Here is a 24090-nt window from a genome sequence, read left to right as displayed (position 1 = left end):
GTAAACATTATTACATAAAAGGGTACGGTCTTTTTTTGTATTTTATTTCAATAGTTTTATTCATTTCAAACATTTTAACAAGAAGAATGTAAACACTAATTATTATAATTTGAAACTTCAAAAAATGGAGGAATCATAGCACAATAACATACCTTATATTGAAGATAGCAAAGGCAAAATAAAATTGCCTAACAAAGGAAAGGTACAAAAGCCTTTCAAATTAAACTTAAATATAATAAAATAATTTAAAACTAAAACAAATAGAAAAGAACAAAATGTGTAAACAGTAAATTAAACATTTCCTTTAGTGCAACTTCCAAATTATGCCCGGGACATAGATGTAGATGGCAATGTAGACTGGGTTGAAAGGTTTTTGGTCTTTAAAACATCAACTTCAGTGGGAACAGTGTTGTTGGTCTCCTTTTTAGCTAATGCTCTGATACTGTGCTCTCCAGGGGCGTGTCTCCCTACATCACCACGATAACGTGTCTACGCATTCCCAGGGTGATGTCGGGGGACGTGTCTGTGGGCATTACAAGAACCCTCTGGAAGATTGAGAGGTTGTTCCTTCTACTGAATGGGCGGACTCAGAAGAAGGAGCTGCGGCCGTGTTTCCCCATGTTGCCATGTTAACACTGCTGCTGGTGAAGGAGTGGAGGGGAGAGCAAGAGAACCCTCTGCTCTTTCGGCTCCGCGGGCTGGATAGAACAGCCGAACGGGCTGGATCCGGCCTGCAGGCCGTAGTTTGCCCACGGCTGGTATAGTGGTTAGCAGAGGGGAAGGGGGTTGGGAGGAGAATTAAGAGGGTAAAGAGGGTCAAATATATGGTGACAGAAGAAGACTAGATTCTGGATGATGAGAACACAATGCAATATACATATTTTGTACAATAGAATTGTATACCTGAAACTTACATAATGTTGTTCCCCCAATAAAATTAAATAAATAAAAGGTAAAAAAATTGTCACTGTTTTCTTTTTAAAAATTTTAGGAAAGCAAATACATTTATCACCCGGAAAAGAAAATGCATCTCAAAATGGCTTTGTCTCAGTCTCCCTCTCTCCACTTCTGTCTCCACTCATGTGCAAGCACACACACACACACACACACTCCAAAGATATTACTGTGTAAGTGGGGTTGACCTTGAAATTATCTTAATTTGTCTTCACATTAAATGGTCTTCCCTTAAGAATAGCATTAAGGAAAAAAAAATAGCATAACATAAACATGTTAGAATAATTCTAACAAATTAGGTAACTTTTAAAAGTCTGACTATAAAATGCATTTAAAGCCATTTTCCTTTAGATACATAATAGTAATAGAAAGTGAACTAATGTATTTTAAATAAATGAGTATTTGCAATTTAAAAATTATTTTTATATAAAAGCATTCTGCTAAGGTGTATTGCTGTTATTTTAATCATGTTAAAAACAGAATTCTTGGTAAGCTAAACATCCCCTAACCCCCTTCCCATAAATTTATTATTATACTATGGCATTCCTTGCAAGTTGGTTAAAGACAATGCTAAACAAGCTCAGTCCTCTATGTAAATGATTAATTTCAGAATCAATAGGTCCAAACAATGAGATTTTATTATATAGTTCTCAATAGGATCTTATGCTGGTTAGCTGCCCTCAAGGTTATTTTGATTTCTCATAGTTTTTAAATATGAAATATCTGTTCAAAGGGTAAGGAATGTCCTAAATTAGAAATTATACTTCCTTCGCTCTTTCTCTCCTTATTTCCTTCTCATCCTGTCAAAGATGGTGTCCACCTCTGTAATTCTACTCCAAATACTCACACAAAGGTCATTCCCTATCAAATTTAACACTTACTTTGCCATGCCCTTATTCAAAGACTCTCTAGAAGCTGGTAGTCTAACTAATCCCTTTCTTATTCTTTCACAAGCTCCCCTCACTCTGTCAAGGACTTTGACACTAAAGTAGCTCAGGGTTTCACTCACTTAGAGCCTTTTATCTTCCTCTTACTTTCAACTACCACCTTCATGCAGTTACTACTGCCTATCTATACCACCAGCCTACAACTTTCTCCTACATTCAAAAACCATATATCTAATGACCTGAAGCAGAGGTTCAAAAACTTTAGGATACATCAGAATCACCTGGAGGACTTATTCAAAATCAGATTTCTAAGCCCCACCCCCAAAGGTTTTGATTTCCAAGGTCTGGACAGACTCCAAGAATTTGCATTATTAGTAAGTTTCCAGGGGGCACACCCTTTGAGAACCATTGGCCTACAAAATTCTCCCTTGGAAAAGCCACAGGACCTTAATCTCAACACAACCTAATGGATCTCCCACCATCTTTTCCAGTCGCCTCCAAACCTTTCTCTACACAGCATCCAAAGTGACCATTCTAAACCTGATCATTTCATGATCCTTTATTTAAAATATTCTAATAGTTTCCAAGGAATCTTAAGACAAATAACAAAATCCTTAACATGGTTTATCAAGCCTTGCATGACCTAGTCTGCCTACTGCACCACATGCTATTATTCTCTCTTTTTTTTTATACTCCAGCCACAGTGAACTCTTTCAGTATCTAGCAAAAGCCAAGTTGTTTGCTGTTCCAAGATATTTAAACAAGATGTGTTGCCTGAAATACTGTTTTTACCTCTGCTCAAGTCATCATCCTTGCCTCCTCTCCCCTACTAAGTGAGCAAATTCTTATGTCACCCCATATTTCTTCTTCTTAGCACTTTCCACAATGGAGATTATACAATGAATTGTGCAATTAACAGTTTACTCTCTGTTCCTCACTCTTCCCACATACACAATTAACAGTTTACTCTCTGTTCCTCACCCTTCCCACATGACTTCTCAAAGAAGTCACATGTCTATCTAGCTCCCACTGAATTTTCAGCCCCTTGCTTAGTGACTTGCACTCAAATTATCTATTGAATTAAAAATCTGTCCTGTAACATTAAATTATTTTGAAACCTCAAAAGGAAAGGTATTATTAAAAAGGAACTATCCATTCATCTACTGATGAGCACTTGGGTTGTTTTCAGATCTCAATTATTGTAAATAATGCTGCTAAGAACACAGGGGTGCATATATTCTTTCTGAATGGTGTTTTAGGCTTCTTAGGATATATTCCTAGAAGTGGGATCACTGAGTCAAATGGAAGTTCCATTTTTTATTTTTTGAGGAAACTCCTCACTGTTTTTACACAATGGAATACTATGCAACTGTACAAAAGAAGGATCTCTTCCAGACAGCATGGAGGACCTGGAGAATATTATGCTAAGTGAAATAAGCCAGTCAGAGAAAGACAAGTATCACATGATCTCACTTATATGTGGAATCTATTAAACAAAATAAATGACAAACAAAATAGATCCAGAGACAATGAAGCAAGTAACAGACTGATGGATTTCAGAGGGGAGTGGGGGAAAAGATATTAACCAAAGAATTTATATGCATAACCTATGGACAGCCAATATGCATAACCCATGGACAGACAATAGTACAGTGAAGGCCTGGGGAGGGGGCAGGTTAGGGGAGAGGGGAGTCAATGGAGGGAAAAAAGGGACATCTGTAATACTTTCAAGAATGAAGATAAATTTAAAATTTTTTAAATAATTAATTAATTTTTAAAAAGGGACTAGCCCTGGCTGGGTGGCTTGATTAGTTGGAGTATCATCCATACACCAAAAGGTAGAGGGTTTGATCCCCTGGCCAGGGTGCCTACAAAAAGCAACCAATCAATGTTTCTTTCTGTTTCTCTGTTTTCCCCTCCCCCTCTCCCCTTCCCCTCCCTTCCCCTCCCTTCCCCTCCCTTCCCATCTCTCTAAATATCAGTGAAAGAAAAACAAAAAACATATTCTTAGGTGAGGATTTAAAAAAAGGGGTGTGGGCAGACTAAAGATTTATTTTTATCATTCATTAATACTTACAAATTAGGTAGCTTCATCAGACTGTATCATCTGGAAGTTTAAATTAAGAAAAATAATACCTTAAAAATATAAAATCAAATCTTCCTATCACAAGCTCCTCTGTGCAACAAGATATCTAGAGGTATATTATTGTTTGCTAGAGGCCCGGTGCACGAAATTTGTGCATGGAGGGGGGGGGTTCCTCAGCCCAGCCTGCACCCTCTCCAATCTGGGACCACTCGGGGGATGTCTGCTCACAATCCGGGATGACTGGCTCACCTGCCTGCCTGCCTGATTGCCCCTAACCCCTCTGCCTGCTGGCCTGATCGCCCCTATCTTGCCCCCCTGCCGGCCTGATCACCCCTACCTTGCCCCCCTGCCGGCCTGATCACCCCTACCTTGCCCCCCTGCTGGCCTGATCACTCCTACCTTGCCCCCTGCTGGCCTGATCGCCCCTAACCTCTTGCCTTCCTGCCTGATCGCCCTTAACTGCCTCTGCCTGCCTGCCTGGTCGCCCCTAACTGCCCTCCCGTGGCAGCCTGATCTCGTCCCTAACTGCTCTTCCCTGCCGGCCTGATCGCCCCTAACTGCCTCTTCCTGCCTTATTGCCCCTAACTGCTCTCCCCTGCCGGCCTGATCTCGCCCACAACTGTCCTCCCCTGCCAGCCTGGTGGCCCCAAACTGCCCTCCTCTGCCGGCCTGATCTCCCCCACAACTGCCCTCCCCTGCCGGCCTGATCGCCCCTAACTGCCTCTGCCTCGGCCCCCACCACCATGGCTTTGTCCGGAATGAAGTTGGATGTCTGTAAGATGGCCAGTCAACCCAGTCTAATTAGCATATTACCCTTTTAGTAGTATAAATAGATTATATAGGATAGGATTGCTTAAATGGGCAGGGGGGGGGAGCCTTTTTCATCAAGAAGAGATGCTCTTGGCAGACAAAAACATGTAATCCCTATATCTGGACTTATAGCCAGCCATATGCACTATACTGCCAAACCTGTCATTAAAAAATTGAACCACTTTCTTACACCTTACACCAAACAGCTGTTGCCCTTAAAACCCCCTCCTCAGCCCCCACCTTAGGTTCTGCCTTCACACACAGTTCACCCAGATTAGGTTCTGATTGGTCGGTTTCCATGCCAGTCAGCGTCAAAAGCTCCACCTCCTAGGCAGTCATTGGCTCCTCATAGTTCACCCAGATTTGGTTCTGATTGGTCAGTTTCTATGCCAGGCAGCGTCAAAAGCTCTGCCTCCTAGGCAGCCATTGGCTCTTTGCACTTCACCCAGATTTGGTTCTGATTGGTTCGTTTCTATGCCAGTCAGCGTGTCCGGGCCTATATCTGGGCCTGTCAGAGAGGGAGGGCTGATCAGTAGTCCCCGCCAGAGGCCGGGAGAGAAAGAGAGGCTTGGCTGCCTGTGAGCAGGCTGAACTGCTGACCTCTGGGAGAGAGAGACTTGGCTGCTGGCGAGGCCCGGAGAGAGAATCAGGGTCTGATCCGCAGCCTGTTTCTCTCTCCGGGCCTCGCCAGCAGCCACAGCCGCTGATGATCAGCCCTGCCCCCCCCCCCCTCTCTCTCTCTCTCTCTCTCTGAGAGGTCAGCAGTTCAGCCCGTTCACCTGCTGCGCGTGCAGCCTCGAGTTTGGTCAAGCCTTCAGTCATTACAACCCTGGCTCGTTATATATATAGATTATCTGCACCACCAGAGTACAGCACTGATATTCAAAAGCCATTCAGTAGTAAGTGTATAAGGCAGCCTAAGATAATTTTTGCCGCCCCGAAATTTAATTTACTTGTAAATCTGTGTCAAAGAATACAGTGAGGCAACAGAAGTGGTTTTAGATCATACTAGAAAATAAGATGAAGTAGCTGCCTGGAATTAAATCTCAACATGGATAACCATAAGCACAAATTACATAATAAGTATGAATATAACCAAGAATTAAAATATTATGCATATAACCAAGAATTATTATGTAAACACATGCTCTACAGATTCTGATCTCCTTTAAAGTGGAAAGAATACCTGACATCGATAATTCATTCACCAATTCTTGTTCTCTAAAGTGCAAGCTAAATTAGCATAGCACTGGCCTAAGTGGCAAACACAGACTAACAACTATAACTATTTTAAGATGTAATTTTAACTAATATAGCAGAGTTTACATACAAATAAAAGGTTATCTTCATTTAGAGTAGTCGTTTATAGAGACCATTTCAAGTTGCCACCACACAAAGCAATTTTAGAACTCCTCTTTTCTAATCATTTTCTTAGCTACCTATAGGTTTCATTCCTTTGGTTACTGCTTCTTTTGAACTAAAATGGCATCTCATGTTGATCCTTAATTTTATGTATGAGATTCCATTCAGAATGACTTCCCACTCTTTCCAAATATCAAATCCATTTTCTAAAGATGCCATTTGCCACCATAGAATGTAGATTAAAATAATGAGGCTGGGAAGGTGGGGGCATGTGCTGGAGGACGGGAGCGGGTGGGGAGAGGTCAATGGGGGGAAAAGGAGACATGAGTAAAACGTTAAACAATAAAGAATTTAAAAAAAAAAAAAAAAGAATGAGGCTGAAGGCACTAAAGAAATGACAAAGGAGTCGTTCCAAAAGTATTTTTGAACAACAGTGACATTACTAAAAATGAATTCAAGCTAACTCTTAGACACATAAATCCTAGTATGTTTACTTAAAAACTGGTCACATTTGTACTTTGGGCACAGCTCATAGGCCTGATCCTTAACTTCTGGTTTTGCAGAATAACAGATCCTGTAATGCAAAAGTGCATTTATTACAAACTACAGACTAAGAAATGGAACAAGTTTTAAGAATAAAATCTGGTGGTCTACTATAGCAACATGGCTTGGGAGACAGTATAGTATACTAAAAACAACATGGCTAGAAATGACATAGGCTAACGTTCAACTTCTTGCTTGCCTCCTAGTAGTTACATGACTGAGCATGTTACTTGAACATGGAGTCTGTACAACATGAATAAGTAGATCCGTAAAATGGGAATAATACCATCTTTTCAGAACTGTTATAAGGATATTACATAATATATTATCTTATTGGAATTCTAGCCCCTAACATATTTAAGGAATCCTCAAAAGAACCTAAGAGGCTATCTGTTCCAAACTCTCCATTTTACTAAGACCCACAGAGACCAAGTGGCTGCCAAGGTCACATGGTTACTTACTTAATAGGAAAGACAACACGTCTGGCAGGTTCCTTACTTTCCCAGTGCATCTGTTTACTAAATCAGTTGGTGTTCGTAATTCTAGGTTGTACAAGCCTATCTGTGACAGAAGGTCTTAAAGAGGGTTTCTGAGACAGCAATAAATCAAGGCCACCAAAGGACAGTGCTAGCAAATATGACACTAGCAATCATACAGTAATAATCCAGTCTTATATATTAAATGTCTCTCTTGGATTTTAAGTCCGTTTTTAAAATTGGATATTTTAACTTACTACCTGATTCAGCATAAATTTTCAGTTTTCTTGAAAGATCCTTTTCTAAGGAAAATATGAACCTGGTTTTAAATCAAGATACTAGAAAAAAAAATGAATGTGTTTCTCATTTGTTAAGTATGATAACTGGTTATAATAAACCAAGAGTTACTCAGCTTCCTACAAGTAAAATTCATATTCATACTTAAGCAGAGGGTTCTTTACTAAGAATCAAAGCTTGACATGCAAGATCCCAAGTTAATTTAAGACAATCTCAAAGAATTTTATTATTGATTTTCTTAATCCCCAAAACCATTTCTTCATATATTTTAATAGATTATGAACAGCTTTCTATCTTGAACATGAAAGAAAAATACCTGAATATTTCACTCTGGCGTAGGTGCTTCTGGGTTTTGAATTCTAGGTATAAATTACCACAATGAAAGAAATCATCATCTTTAACTTATCGTGTAAGTATCCAAGACATAATTACACTTCTGCTTGCCAATTCAAAAGGATCTATGAGAACCAACATAATTTTTAATACCTAAGAATGACTACCAAAAATAAGAAACCATGGAGATAATTCTTATATTGAAAGTCTGTTCCTGAAAGAAAATTGATCAATATAACAAAACAAAAAAAAACCTTAGGTAATACCAAAAAATCATGTATTTTCTGAATTTAATTAAAATCATAATTTGTCTTATAGCCACAAAATGTATCACTGATTAATTTCAACTACTTACTGGTTTTCATCATTTAGAGAGAATCTATGGACATGACAGCTGGAGTTATTTGAGTGGAAGAGCAGGAGAGAGATATACTTATCTAGGGAATAAGAAATATAGCTGTTCAGAAGGAATAGAAAAGAAAGATATAATGGAAAATACTTATGTCTAAATGGATAATTTAAAAGTGTGGATCAATATTTAATAGAAACTGGTGTGTTTCATAAAAACAACATAGCTTTCTTTGTTGCAAATTCATAAATAAACCTCCCCCCATGAATTCCACTCATTTCCTAAGAGAAGAAAAAGTCCTTTACTAAAGGTAAGTTTCTTTCAGTTTAAAATAATTTCAGGTTAACTCGGTTTTTAAGGCAATGGTTCTCCACTGGGGATGAGTTTGTCCCCAGGGGATATTTGCAATATATGGAGACATTTTTGGCTATATAACTCCGGGAGGTGCTACTAGCATCTAATGAGAACCAGGATGCTGCTGTACAGTCTACAATGCATAGGCCAGCCACTCACAACAATTATCTAGCCCAAAATGTCAACAGTGTCAAGCTGAGAAACCCTGCTCTAAGGGAACTCTTCAGACTTTTAAAGAAAAATTTTTGTAGTTTCTCTCTGCTCTTCATTGTGTGTGTGTGGGGGGGGGGGGGGGGAGGGGGAGAGAGAGAGAGATGTTTTGTTGATTTCAGAGAGAGAAAGGGAGAATTAGAAACATCAATGATGGGATGATGGGAGAGAATCATTGATAGGCTGCTTTCTGCATTCACCTTACTGGGGATCGAGCCCACAACCCAGGCATGTGCCCTGACTGGGAATTGAACTGTGGCCTCCTGGTTCATGGGTTACACTCAACCACTGAGCCACAACAGCCTGGCATCTGCTTGTTGCTCTTTTTTTTTTTTTTTTTTTTAAATATATTTTATTGATTTTTTACAGAGAGGAAGGGAGAGGGATACAGAGTTAGAAACACTGATGAGAGAGAAACATCGATCAGCTGCCTCCTGCACACCTCCTAATGGGGATGTGCCTGCAACCAAGGTACATGCCCTTGACCAGAATCGAACCCAGGACCCTTCAGTCGGCAGGCCGATGCTCTATCCACTGAGCCAAACTGGCCAGGGCTGCTTGTTACTCTTATAATAGTATGTGGGCATAGAGAAAAGCTTTAGGATGTTATGATTGGTCTGAATGCAGACCCATGGATTGCCCTCTGGTTCCTCACAGCCCTTTAAGATTCGGCTATTGGCCCTCAGAGAGTCATAATGGCACATGCTCATGTATATATTGGAACAGTATCCAGTGGATCTCCTAACTTGGTCCCACCTCAGCTCCTGTTGGTATGAATACTATTAGAGCCTCAAAGACCTATTTTATGCAGCTCATGTTTATAATTAAGGCAACACTAGCTGCTTAACAAATAAACCCCAAATTTTCAATCACTTAACGTAATTAAAAATGTTCATTAAAATTACAGTCTGGTGTGGGTGCTCCTATTTGGTGCACAGCTTTTTCCCACATGCTAATTTAGGGACTCTAGATCCTTTCAACCTTATGGCTCTATCAATTCATAAGAGCCTCAGCCTCTGCATCTGGCCTCTGGATGGGAAAAGAGAAAGTAGAGGAAGAACACCTGCTTTCAGTCACCTCAACCCAGAAGTTACAACATATTTCCACTCACATTCCAATGGCAAAAACCAGTCACATGGCCTCACCTCAATGGAGGGAGGGAGGATGATGATAGAGGAGAAAATGATTGAGAAATTATTTTCTGGCTGAGCAACCACTTCCCAGTTTGAATTATACCACAAGGAGCACAAACTATGCTGGACATTGAGCTGAATCTGCCATAGCCACCCTACCCACAACCTCATTTGCTTGGTCCCTCCCTAGCCTTATGACAGACTTGCTGGCTCCCTACTAATTTCTAATCCCTTCACTATGATTATGTGAAGACTTCCAGACGTCTTTCATACCACATAAGAACCATGGAAAACTCACAGGATGCACCGCTGGGTCTCACTCTGATTAAATACACCATTTTCTTCCCCTGCAGCCACCACATGTCAACATAGGGCTAGGTACAGGACAATGAGCTAGTAAATGGCTGCACAGGTACTGAATTTAAACAGTTGGGTTCCAGAGCCTGTACTATTCTGCCTCTCCATACTTTATTGTTGAGAGTATTACAATGTTCCCTTTTATTTTTCCCATTGCCTCCCTCCACCCAGTTCCCAACCCACCCCAGGCCTTCACCACCCTATTGCCTATGTCCATAGGTAATTCATATATGCATATAACATTTTTGGTTAATCTCTCCCCATTCCCTCCCTCCCCTCTGAGATTTGTCAGTCTGTTCCATGTTTCCATAGTTCTATTTTATTCATCACTTTATTTTGCTCATTAGATTCCTTGTTCATTTATTTTGGTTTTTAGAATCAATTGTTGATAGATATGTATTTATTGCCATTTTATTGTTCATACTTTTTATCCCTCTTCCTTCTCCTTCCTCCTCCTCTTCCTCTTCTTCTTCTTCTTAAAGAATACCCTTCAACATTTCATGTAATTTTATGTAGTTTGGTGGTGATGAGCTCCTTTAGCTTTTTCTTGTCTGAAAGCTCTTTATCTGACCTTCAATTCTAAATGAGAGCTTTGCTGCGTAATCTTCGTTGTAGGTCCTTGCTATTCATCACTCTGAATAGTTCTTGCCACTCCCTCCTGACCTGCAAACTTTCTGCTGAGAAATCAGCTGCCAGTCATATGGGTACTCCTTTGTAGGTAACTAACTGCTTTTCCCTTGCTGTTTTTAAGATTCTCTCTTTGTCTTTAACCTTTGGCATTTTAATTATGATGTGTCTTGGTGTGGTCCTCTTTGGATGCCTCTTGGTTGGGACTCTCTGGGCTTCCTCATATTTCATATGCTTGAAGTTGTCCCAGAGGCTCCTTACACTATCTTCATAATTTTGGATTCTTTTTTTCTTTTTGCTCTTCTACGATTGGGTGTTTTTTGCTTCCTCATATTTCATATTGCTGATTTGATTCTCAGAATCCTCTACTCTACTGTTAAATCCCTGTGAATTATTCTTTATTTCAGTTAGTGTATGCTTAATTTCTGACTGGTCCTTTTTCATGTCTTTGAAATTCTAAGATCCTTGAAAGTCTCACTAAGCCCCTTGAAGCTCTCTTTGAGTCCCTTGAAGGTCTCACTAAGATCCTTGAGCAACCTTATAACCATTGTTTTGAACTCTGTACCCAATAGTTTGCTTGCTTCAATTTCATTTATTTCTCTTTTCTGGAGATTTCTTCCATTCTTTCATTTGTGACATGTTTCTTTATTTCTGCATTTTGGCTGCTTCCCTGTGTTTGTTTCTATGTATTAGGTAGAGCTGCTATGTCTCCTGGAATTGGTAGAGTGGCCTTGTATAGTAGGTGTCCTGTAGGGCCCAGTGGCTCAGGCTCCCCAGTCCCCTAAGCTGGGCACTCTAGGTACACCACTATGTGGGCTGTGTGCACAGTCTTGTTGTAGTTGAGCCTTGATTGCTGCTGGCATCATTGGAATTGACCTCCAGGACAATTGGCTGTGAGGACCAGTTGCAACTACAGTAAAAGAGCTGCTGTGGGGCTGTGGTGCTCACTGAGTCTGCCCCTTGAGTGTGTCACTTGTGGATGTGTAGTGTTGTAATCTGGTATGGTCTGAAGCTATCCATCAGGTGCACTGGCTCTGGGGCCTCCCAAGAGATGCAAACTCAGCCACTGCCTAGGGCCACCCAGCAAGAGCTACCAAGTGATCTGCAAATGGCCACTATTTGTATTGCGCTTGGAAGTGCCCAGGTGAGGCCCAACGGTGAAGCAAGGTAGGCTGGTGGTAGTGCCAGGACATGAGCCTCTTATTGATAGGTTTGGCACATGCTGATGCCAGCTGCTGCTTGTTTAAGAGATTTTAGCAAAGCCTGAAGCCTGAGCCAGGACAGGCCATTCATATGGAAAAGCCATTGCAAACACCTTGGGTGGGGCTGCAAGTTGGATGGGGCAGGGTCTCAAGGAATCAGAAGGGTGTAGCAAACAGTGTGAGGTAAGCTGATGGAAACTCAGATATGTCCACCAGTCAGCTCTATGATGGGGGTGAGGGGTTGTCCCAGCACAGGAACAATGACTCCTGAGAGCACCACCATCTGGGAGAAAGCCACCCCCAAGTTCCTGCCCAGATGCCATACAATCCAGTTCCTCCCTGTATGTTCCTGGGTCCTCCAATGCTGCTGCCCAGCACTGGAGCTCTGAGAGAGCAGGACCATGTAAGTTTGTGTGCTGGCCCTTTAAGAGGGATGGTCTGAGTCTCCAGCAGCCTCCATGTAACTCAGCCACAATTCCTGCTAGTTTTTACACCCTGAAGTTATGGGGACTTCTCTTCCCAGCTCTGAAACCCTGGGCTAGGGGTCTGGTATGGCGCTGGGACCCTTTGCTCCTCACGGAGGCCTCAGACATATCCCTCCCCCATTAAAACACGCCACATGTGGGTGTCAGACCAGCCCGCTCCGGGCCTCTGCCCCTCCTACCAGTCTCAACGTATTTTCTTCTTTACTTCTCTAGTTGTAGGACTTGCATTCAGCTAGCTTTCAGGTGGCTCTGAATAATGACTGTTTTATGTTTTAGCTGTAATTTTGATGTGGTTGTGGTTTACCTATGCCACTATCTTAGTTCTCTCCCTCAAGTATCCACAGCTTGCAAAACAGTCTAGAAACTAGTACAAACTCCCCACTATGATACATAGCACTGTTTTTCTTCATTTCTGGATTGCTAATCTTAAATGTTATAGTCAAAACAATAGGCAAAATTATACAGTAAGCATAGCTAGTTTTCCTAAGTTCCTCACCTTCCTCTCCACTTGAACAATGTACCTATGCCCTCATATCCAAAGCATCCTACCTCATTATTCTAACCCAGTAATAATGTTACTTAGACTGGACTGTTCTCTCCCCAGACCTACTGTTACTGGAGAATCAAACTTTCCTGTCACTCATGGTAATAAGGCCGAGGTTCTTGGGGTACTGCTGAAACAAGCATTTTCAGAACGCCCCCCCCCCTACCTCAATGGGAGGATGGGATATGGAAAAAGGCTTCATTTGCATAAAGTTACATTCCTCACATTATAATATCCCATTTCCCCCAAGCCAGTCTTGAAATAGGGGCTGCTGGTAGTTCAGTAAAGCCAGGGCATGGCCAGTGCCCAGAGCTTCCGTTCCATGTTGTAGTCAGGTATGGTTTAGCATCCCAGCTAATTAAAGTCCATTAGTCCATGTGTGGAGTCCAACATGGCCATGAGCCATGTGGGCAAAGGGGAGCACATCCCCTGACACAGGAAAGCCAGGAACCCAGCATGCCAGAGAGATGAGAGGGAACTTTCTTTATTTGGAAATTTAAATGTTTAGGTTCCGGGCACTTGCTGTGGCCACTCCCATTCTGACCAGTGACTGGCTTACAGATGTGACTGACCCGCAGCAGGGAGGCCCCTTCCCACCTCACTCAGACCTTTACAGGGCATGTGTCTAAACTGCCTTTGTCCAGTCCCTTCCCCATCAATCAGCAGGGGATAGACTTGGAGTGATAAATGCACCTTTTTGGCAAAGCTGTATAAATGGCATGTCTATATTACATAACCTCCACTTTTCTCCTTTTTTCTGTTAAATAATAACCAGGTTATAACAACAGCATCACTACCACTTTCCCAACCCCATCAAAACATGCCTACACATATTTCGTAATTTCCTCAGGTACCTTAGCCTTCTTAGTTAGAAACTATATAATCTGATAAAGTACTTCTGCTAATATGTGGCATTTGGCAACCAAAAAACAAGTTACTTTAATGGTGGAAAATTCAGCAGGAGATGGCTTAAATAAACTTAAATAACTTAGATTGGTCATGGAAAGAAAAAAGGATTTCAATTATATATATTTGTGGCCTTCAAATACACTGCATAAAAACCATCCACACCAATTCTGTACATATCTTATTCTTTAAAAAAACATTAAAGTATGAATTTAAAAAATTAGAACAAGTCACCTTAAAATACTATATCTATCATGTTCTTATACCATTATTTCCAATAGAGCCTGGAAATTCCTAGTAAAAAATGGCAACTGAATAAATAATAAAGAATTATTTGACTTACTGTATTTTTTAAACTTAAAAAATAGGATGTCAAATACACATAAAATGGGGGGGGGGAATTGAGGTTATATGCCATCTTACTACAAAGTGTATTTTCATCAGATCATAGTCAAAACAGACTCACAAATATCACAAGGTCAAGACCTGTTATAAGGGGCAACTGCAAATAAACTATACAAGGCAGCATAATTCGGTGGCTAAAGAGGCTCTGAAGTCAAAGGTCTCATTAAACTTCAAATTCAAATCCTTCTGATAGGCTCCACCACCTACTACTTAGCCTCCCAGTGACTCAGTCTAATTCAAATCCTGGCTCTATTACCTATTACTTAAGTTCTCAGTTCCTGAGGCCTAAAAAGGACAAGAAAATAGCCTGATTTGGGGGGGGGGGGGGGGGGGATCATTGTGAGGAATAAATATGATAACATATGTCAAATACTTTTAAAATAGCACATAGATTAGCAGTCAAAACATATTAGCTATTATTATGACGATCAACTACTCCTATTAAGATACTTTTGGGAGCTATAATAATCTCCCTTTGAATCTATCAAGTTTTTAACAACCCTAAATCAAAATTTTCTCCTCTTAATTCCGAAGAGTCTTCAAGCTCTAAAACCATTTCCTCTTTTTTTTAGTCCTCTGTGAATATGGAAGATGGTGGGTAACTGGCTTCTTCATCATTTGAAGACTCGACTCTTTTCAGTCTTCCTATAATAATAAAATTCCCCAACAAATATTATTACAAAGTACAGTCTACTCATAGAGTAAAAAGACTACAAAGACTTCACAAAGTATAATGAAATTTTGAGATTCATAAAAGAACAAACAGCTACTGGAACAAAGAGCTTAGATAAGAAATGATGCAGAAGTCTATTAGCATGCTCAGAAAATACTGAATTCTAAAATAAAACACAGCAGGTAGAGATCCTTTATGGTTTACAATCACTCAGATCACTAGAAACATATAGAGAATATTTTTGGTAGTTTTTCTTCTTAATAGCAGGAAAATCCCATTTCTTCACAACAATGACTAGATAGATGGCATGATAGGTAAAGCAATTTCTTTAAAAAAGATTGTTTAGAAGAAAAGCCTAAAGGCTCAGATTTTCAGCCATATATATCCCTTACTGGAAGCTTTAAAAATCTGAGGCATCTACCATTCTTTGTGTTAATATTAAGAAGTAACACAATTAAGCCTCATTTCTATCAGGAAGCATATGCTTGATTGAAAAAAAAGCAAGCATCTAATTTTGCCATGAAACAATGACTTTTCTGAGAAAAAAACACAGGAGAATGAGTGATGTTTATTTGCATGAAAAGTTTTATTTCTGTGGAATTCTGAGTTTCCAAGGTCTCTATCTCCCTCCATCCCAACACCAGTCCAGGTATGTCTTCAGCAGCGCTACCATTAAAGCTGCTGCCCAGAGTTTCTGCTTCATATTTGCACATCAGGCTAGTCTAGCTCCTATTCCCAGCTGTAGTCCATTGCTTGTGGAGTTGACATGGCCATGGTCCATGTGGCTTCTAGGGCCACATGGCTATGGAGGGAATAGGAGTGCAAGGAGGCAGGAGCAAAGTTAGAGGAACAAGAAAGAGATATACTTCAAACAATAAAAAATAAATAAATTTTAATTTTAAAATGAAATGGGGAAAAAAAGAGAGAATTCCTTTGCCTGGGGATTATGTATTCCCAAATTTTCTTGGGCTTATAGTGGCTTCAACCCCCCTAGTCAATTATCTTAGTTCCAGTTTAGACCAACAGACAAGCATCTTCCCTATGTAACCCCTTCACTATGCATACACCAATCTTCCCCCTTTGTTTGATCCCTTTCCCCGGTGATCTGCAGGGAATGGAATGGTGGTTCCCTGGGTAGTGTAAAGTTGCAGCTTCCAGCCCAGACAACCATACTTATAATGTCTGACCTCGCCTTTGTTCCTTTCTTATTATTAATATCAGCTAGCTAATTACAACAGTAACACTTGGTCAAGTAGATATTAAATTTCTTAATACACCAAAATATTTTTTAAATATCTAAAGACAAAAAAATGTTTTAAATAATTTAATGTTTGTTGATTTCCCCTATGTGCTAAATACTGAGGTAGGCATTTTCATATACATTATGTAATTTCATTCATAAGGGATAAGGATTATGAGAAAACTAAGGCCCAGTGATTTGCCCAAGGACACTTGCTTGTATAAGATGATTTTCTGATCCCACATTTAATTCTCTTGCTTTCACTGTCACTTTCAAAACTCAAGTACTCAAAACCTTAAGTCTTATAAGGTGTGACAATCTTATCTGGAGAGGCGACAGTTCTATTCTGAGAAGAAAAATTCTTCATGTTACCAAAAATGACGCACTGTATTTAATCTGATGTGATTACAATTTAAATGCTTTGGTTCATGCTATCTACCCACTTAGAAAACTTGCTTATCTTCAGATATACCGCTTTCAGTAAGACCTAACTCAAGAATCACCACCACCAAGAAAGATTCCCTGATTAAAAGACCTGCTCCACTCTCCCGAAGCCAATATCCTTCTTTATCATCTCACTGCTTTGAATCTACTTTGGAATACATTATCACATACTCCTTTTTGTTCTCTAGTCATGTCTTTGGAACTACATTTTTTCATTCAATAACATTTGCAGGGTCAATGATGAGCAAAATAGACAAAGTCCTTGCTATCATGGACATACTACACTGTTTGCAACATTAACGAAGTTAAATAACACAGGCAAGGATTCCTTCCCTACAAGGTCTCTGAAGAAAGCCTGCAAACCTGATAACACTTTTCAGGGAGGAAAAATCCCATCTATGAGGGCTTCCAGATGAGACTCTCGGCTTCACACCTTTGAGAAGATATATGAGGGGGTCGGAACCAAGGTGGAAGGAAGGAGAGATCTAAAAATCTCTCAGGGGTTTCCCCCATACTGACATGAAATCTTCTCACATTAGTCCAGACATCTCTTTCTCTGTCCCATTTACAAGGAAACTACTATATATACTTCAGCCGCAATTGCAATTGCTATAATCAAGCACCTCCATCAATCTCCTTAAAAACAGACACCTTCATTAATAAAGTACTTAGAAGAAGCTTTTTATGCAACTTTTATTTACATATTCTTTGTAGATCATATTCCTAAGAATAAGGTAGGGCCTATGTCTTCCACTTTTGAATCCCCCGATGCTCAGAGATCATTACTACAAATGTGTTCAGCTTTAGATATAATATAAATATTAAAATGTAATTCTTCAGGTATTGCTATTAGGATAATAATTTTCTAAAATAATATTAGAATGCTAAGTATCAATTCTTTATTTTGTCCTTCATGCTTCAATAAAAGTAACCTGTTCTTGGAGTATTATTTATAAACAAACCAAATTTAAATGTACTAAGATCACTCTCTAAAGAAATTCTACAATCTGTCCTTTAAAAGAAGATCCTTTTATAATGCAGATTTTGTAAATTCATAATTTTATTACTTTTTCTTAAATCAAACCAAAATATAACCCCATTACACAAAATTGTATATTTCTTATTTTTTGATGGCTAGGTGTATTTTTTAGTTTTCTTTATAATTATATATTTCTCCTCAAAGCGTATTTTAAGGTTTTTCAATTCAAAATGAGACAAAAAAGTAGATATTACCAAATTCCTAAGTGCCATAAATGTGTTCTAAGAAACATATTTGATTAGCCCTGGCTGGGTAACTCAGCTGGTTAGTGTATCATCCTGATATGTCAAGGTTGCAGGTTTGATCCTCAATCAGGGCACATTCAAGAAGCAACCAATGAATGCATAAGTAAGTGGAACTATCTCTGACTCTCTCTCAAAATCAGTAAGTATTTTTTAAAAGAAGCATTTGATTGCCTCTAAAATGTAGTAACATTCTAACTGCAAAAATACAGCATCTTTTTACAGATCACAAGTACAATAAATATTAAATAAATATTATGATTCAATGAAAGAAAAATAAACCATGATCATTTTTTAATTAAACAGGCATTTCTAAGCACCTGTGTACAATGCATTGTGGCTCAAATGGTTCACATGGAATTTGACCGTAAGGACTTAGTCTCCATAATTAAAGACCTAAAAGGTAGTTCTTATGTTTCGTCTATTCCCTTTCTTAGTACTCTGAACAAGCATACCCTAGTCATCCATGCATAATTGCTATAAAAAAACACACACAGATATTTGATATTAGTTGTATTTTCAAGAGGACAAACTGCATTCCCTTACTCTTCCTTCTCCAACCTGTTTTACAAAACTAGCATGATCTCAGTAATTTCAGTCCAAAACAGGTTCTAGCAAGCATAGAAATTGACCATAGTCTCTCAGAGTATGATCAGTTTAGATGATGCCTGATGGGATGCACAAACCCTAGGGAGCAAATCACCCATGCTCCACCACCATCTTTGCTCTCCTAAAGCCTTACTTTCTGGGGAAGTTAATAAACACTAATAATTCTACCATACACAGGGCATTCTAATACTACTCAGATGTCATTTAAGTCTTCCAGCATCAGAAAGGCAAAAAAAAATCATTAAATTATGTATTTAAAGCAAATATGCTTATGTCATCTGGTAAGTTTTATAATCTGTTTAAGTAGGGGCCCAAGTTACCTATCATTTCAGACAGCATTTAGATAAGATGAAATTGGGTAAGTTCCCCGGCGCAGATGTACCTCACAAAGTGTTAAATGACTTTTGTGAATGGAAAATCTGCATATACAGTTGCTTCGCCTCCGTCGGTCTTGAGTGGGTGTCTCAATGAACCAAAAAGCACACTCAATGTGAAGGTCCTTAGAACCGGATTCCACTCCTGAGAATGGGCTTCGAAACAAACTTTAAATTTACAAGCATAGCAAAGGCTTCGCCTTCCTCTTACGTTACAAGAAGGCCACAGGAACTGAGGTTAGAGGAACAGCACGGTGTCATTGGGCTGTGCCAGGGCGGTGCAGCCTGCGGCGCGCACAGCCTCCTCCCCGGGGCTGGCACAGGAAAACCCGAGCCTCACCTTAACCGCACCGAGCGCCAGCTCTCCCCAGCGCAGGGGCTTCCGGCGAGACCCCCGCCGTCCCCCCAAACTTCAGGAGAAGGCAGACACAGGGCGGCCCATATGCTCGCACCTCCCCGCAGCCCCTGCCGCGGTGTAAGGATGCAAACGCACCCACGGTGGGCCCCAAACACTCCATCCGCGCCGGCCTTTGGAATCCCCCACTCCAGAGCGGACAAAGGAGCCCAAGAGGAACTCCCCGGGGCGGGTGCCCGGAGTCCCCGCGGCCCCAGCTCAGAACGTGAGGCTAGGGAGGTGCAGTTCCGTAGGGGTGCGAACCCACCGCCCCCCAACTCAGGGACCCACGCGACACTCACCGGTGCGGAGCCCCCGGATTGGCGGGGCCCAGAGGGCCGGTTCTTCTGGGGCCCTGCACGCGTCCGGTTCGACCTCAACTTCTCTCGGCCCCTGTCGCCGGCGGAAGCTGGGAAGACAGCCCAGACCGAGGGCTCTGTCTCACCGCCGCGGAGGCGCTGCCGGCTGGCCGCTCCGGGGGGGGCGGGAACTCCGGCCCGCGGTCCACCGGCCGGGGCGGGCCCCCACCTGCCTCGGGCTGTGGTGAACCGGTGGCGCTTGCCGCCGCGGCGAAAGCTAACGCTGCAGCCGCTGGGGCTGCCACTACCACTACCGCCCGGCCCGGAGCGCGTCGCGGCCTAATGTTGTCATCGGCCGTGTCGCCGCCTCTCTGGGTCCCCGGAGCCGCGGAGAATCTTCACATTCGAGCGCCCTCCCCGTCCATGTCCCGCCCGGCCGCGCGCGGGCTGCGGCCACGCCCCTTGCCGTCACGTGACGGCGCGCGGGGGCGGTCGCCCGGAGGTCTCCCCTGCGGGGCTGGCGGCACCACGCCCGAGCAGCTGGCAGCACCAGGTTCTGCCGGAGTCTTATCGCCGCCCGCGCCTCCGCACACCCGAGGGCGGCCGCGGGCTGCGAGCCCACCGCCGCCCGCCCCACGCCCGTGACTTGTTGAGGCGGGGCCTGCAGGACCGGTCGCACAGGGTCCTGCCCGATCTGAGCTCACTGCGCGTGAGAGCTCCCTGCTCAGGGCTCGCGACCCCACGCTCACTCCAGCCTGCCCCGCCTCCCTGGCCTTGGGCTTGCTCAAGTTTTAGTCAAACAAAGGAAAAAAGGTCTCGTGGTGTCTGGCTTGAAAAGCAGTAACTACTTGTTCCTATTTCCAGTAACAAGTTAATTGTGCCACTTAATTTACTGTTTTCTTCAGTAGAGGTTTTTATTTTTAAGAAACGGATGGTGCATGTCAGTCACACTTGGATGAAAATAGCCCTAGCAAACTTATTTTTGTTCCTAGTCATGTTCAGGATCCTTAGTGCCAGTTTTATAGTCCATTAAGTTTTACAACGTGTTAGGCTGGTGGCAGTTGGGTATTTGGCAATTCGTTCCATTTTTAAAATAAAGCCTACTTCTTTTTTTATAAAACCATGTTTTTATTGATTTCAGAGAGAGGGAAAGAAATAGCAATGATGACAGAATCATTGATTGGCTGCCTCCTGCACGCCCCCTCTGGGGATGGAGCCCACAAGCAGGGCATGTGCCCTGACCTGGAATCCAGCCCTGACCTCCTGGTTCACAGGTCCAAGCTCAACCACTGAGCCACATCGGTGGGGCCTAATGCTTTATTTAAGTACCTTAACTTTTGGACATAACCTTTTGCCTTCTTTTTAACCGTTTTCAGAGGAAATCTCCCCCTCAACCTTATTGATGGGAGGAAAATAGTAAAATGCTAGTCGCAAAAAAGAAAAAAATACAGAAATAAGGGAGGTAGAAAAGCAGAAAGTTCATAATCAAATGCCAACAAGAAAACACATGAAAAAGGCTTTCTGTAATAACTAAACTCCGTTTGTAACATTTTTCCTTCCATTGTTAAGGGTTTTTCTTAAGCAGTTTTTTCATCTCACTACATTAATAACACATGAAAAAGTTTTCTGATCAACTGAATACTTTGAAATGAAAAAGCAGTATAGTTTGGCATATATAATACTTGTTAGTAATATATTTCATAGAAACTCTACGAAATCGTGGAATTTAAGATTCACCATTATTTCGTGTTACCCAAGGGGGGAAAAAAAAAAAACCTACTAACTAAACTATGCCATACCTTTTTTTTTTTTTTTAAAGACACATCTTGAATTCAGAGATGTTAAAATGTGAAAAATAATGAGTTTCAGAATCTTTGCGATATTGTAATGAACTAGAGTTCCAATGAGGAAAAGATTCTACAGGTTCTGAAGTCTGAGACATGGTACTTATGATTCAAATAAATATGAGGTAAGTTTATTATTCTGTGAATGACATTATTTCAGCAAAGCTGATAACTTTGTAGTTTGTCAACAAATTGAAACCTGTCTCCTATTTTCCAGAGGAGTTTTTTCAAACTGACTAAAAAATCAATTTTAGTTTTTAATGAAATAGAATTTAAAGTCAGAATGCATATCTACTAAGGGCAAGTATTGCTTTGTAAAACCTTTGTCTTAGTTATGGGGGAGAGTGAGAGTATATCATACGTTGTGATTTAAACTGTTTTTCCTATTGTGAGTTGCAATCAAAGAGATTTAATCAATAATGTTCCTAGAGCATAGATAATATGCAAAATATACCAGCAGGGCTCTGTTCTCTGGTACTTTTCCTTTACTTTGGAAGTGAGACTCAAGATTAGAAAAAGGGGGCAAATTGCCTTGCCTAATCCTCTTCTGTCTTAGCCCCACTTTCTTATATTGGCTATTGAAAATGAATGGTCATTTTTTGAAATGGAAAGTACTGAAAGCAAAGAGGCCTAGGTTATAGTCTTAGCTAAATAGATGTGTGACTAGATAAATTACTCTCTGCATTTCAAGTTCTGGTAAAAGTAGGGAGTTGTACTACATGCTCTTCAAGGTCTGATACTCAACCTTTTTCTCTAATGGATGATGTTCACATTTGAAACAAATAGTCATGGTACACCTAGGATTATACAAATTCTTATCAAACTAGCTGCAACTCCTTTCACCATACTTAAGAAAAAGAAATCAGAATGCAAGTAAGTGAAAGTGAAGATATAGGATAACAATTTTAAGTATATATTTCACAAATCTTCTATATATTAACTATTTCTTATAATAGTTCCTTATCATGAATAACTAATGATTTGACATATCTCACAACTGCTTGCAACACAATGATGTATCATTGCACTAAAGTTGAAAAATATATGCTTTTCAGATACTTTCAGATCTAATATTCTATGATTCCAGGAAATGATCAATCTAGTATTCTCAATGTAATCACAACATAAAGAGAAACTATAATGTGTGATTTTGTACTGTAACTGAAAAATATCCAATAATAACCATTACTAGCCCTAACTGGTTTGGCTCAGTGGATAGAGCGTCGGCCTGCGGACTAAAGGGTCCCAGGTTCGATTCCGGTCAAGGGCATGTACCTGGGTTGTGGGCACATCCCCAGTAGGGGGCGTGCAGGAGGCAGCTGATCGATGTCTCTCTCTCATCGATGTTTCTAACTTTCTATCCCTCTCTCTTCCTCTCTGTAAAAAATCAATAAAATATATTTTAAAAAAAATAATAATAATAACCATTACTATGTTAAGAGATACCTTGCAGTTTGCTATTACTAAAGCGATTTTAAGAATAACATTTTAAAATAAAACTTTTAAATTATAACTATCCAATTTTAACTCCAATAAAAATTCATCTCTTTTGCCTAGTGTTTAATAAATTATTAATTTCTAAGAATGAGAAGGATTTTTTTCCAAAACAGTTTAAGCACTGACTGGCATGATAATCTTTCTCACAGAATGCATTTAAAACCCTGACCTAGAATGAAAGATTTGGCTTGAGGTTGTTTTTGTTTTTTTGTTTAGCCTCATAGGCATCCATGTAGATGCTTATGTTGCCAAAGGTTGCTAATGAGCATTTTTCTTGAAGCTTAAAATTGAGAACAATCTCAGACATGAATAAGGTATTCACAACTTTGAAGACTTGTGGCAGATTGTATTATTACTCTTGGTGATGTGACTTGCTCTAGCCAATGGTTTGGGAGCAGATGTGACACATGCTAACTGCTTTAAATCTGTGTGCAAGGTTCAGGTCAATCTCTTAATCTTGTGCTGGCTGCTGTGAGAAAGGTGTGCTCCAACTAGGGTCTCTGAATAAGAAAATACATGGAGTAGATCCAAAACTGTCTTTTACCCTGGAACAGTCCTGAGGCAGCTGACCTGAAGCTACTAACATGACACAAGAGTAAAAAAAAAATTTGTTGATCTAAATCACAGAGCATTTTGAAATTGTTATATACTAGTAGCTTAATCTCAAAAATTGCCTAAAGTGAATTCGAGCCAATAGATGAGTGGTTCAAAGGTTAAATGCACTATAGAATGATAATATTTAAATTTCTATTTAATAAAATAATAGTAATTTACAAAGTTATCCACCAAATATATGGTAAGCATCAATTAATATTTATATACTAGAGGCCCAGTGCACGAAATTCGTGCACAGGGGTGTGTGTCCCTCAGCCCAGCCTGCACCCTCTCCAATCTGGGACCCCTCGAGGAATGTCCGACTGCTCGTTTAGGCCCTACCGGGATCGGGCCTAAACGGGCAGTCAGACATCCCTCTCACAATCCAGGACTGCTGGCTCCCAACTGCTAACCTGCCTGCCTTCCTCATTGCCCCTAACCACTTCTGCCTGCCAGCCTGATCACTCCCTAACCACTCCCCTGCCAGCCTGATTGATGCCTAACTGCTCCCCTGCCAGCCT

At 40.8% G+C, this 24090-nt stretch overlaps 1 protein-coding gene across 6 annotated transcripts in view; it reads right to left on the bottom strand.

Annotated features, from left to right (window-relative positions):
• The window catches only part of OSBPL8 (oxysterol binding protein like 8), a gene marked incomplete at its 5' end in the record, with an annotated part of 187587 nt that extends 167191 nt beyond the window's left edge, over nt 1-20396 (bottom strand). For 3 of the 6 annotated variants that reach the window (XM_080658896.1, XM_080658897.1, XM_080658901.1), the window contains one exon: nt 19638-20345. Of the gene's footprint in view, nt 1-19637 lie in introns of all 6 variants that reach the window. The other 3 variants (XM_080658898.1, XM_080658899.1, XM_080658900.1) reach the window with 2 other exon arrangements.
• Between the last annotated feature and the right edge of the window lie 3694 nt (nt 20397-24090).

This window comes from Plecotus auritus (genome assembly GCF_963455305.1).
Source record: "Plecotus auritus genome assembly, chromosome: 3".
Taxonomy (NCBI): domain Eukaryota; kingdom Metazoa; phylum Chordata; class Mammalia; order Chiroptera; family Vespertilionidae; genus Plecotus; species Plecotus auritus.
The sequence above is the reverse complement of the archived record's forward strand: the minus strand, read 5'-3'. Positions and strand labels throughout refer to the sequence as shown.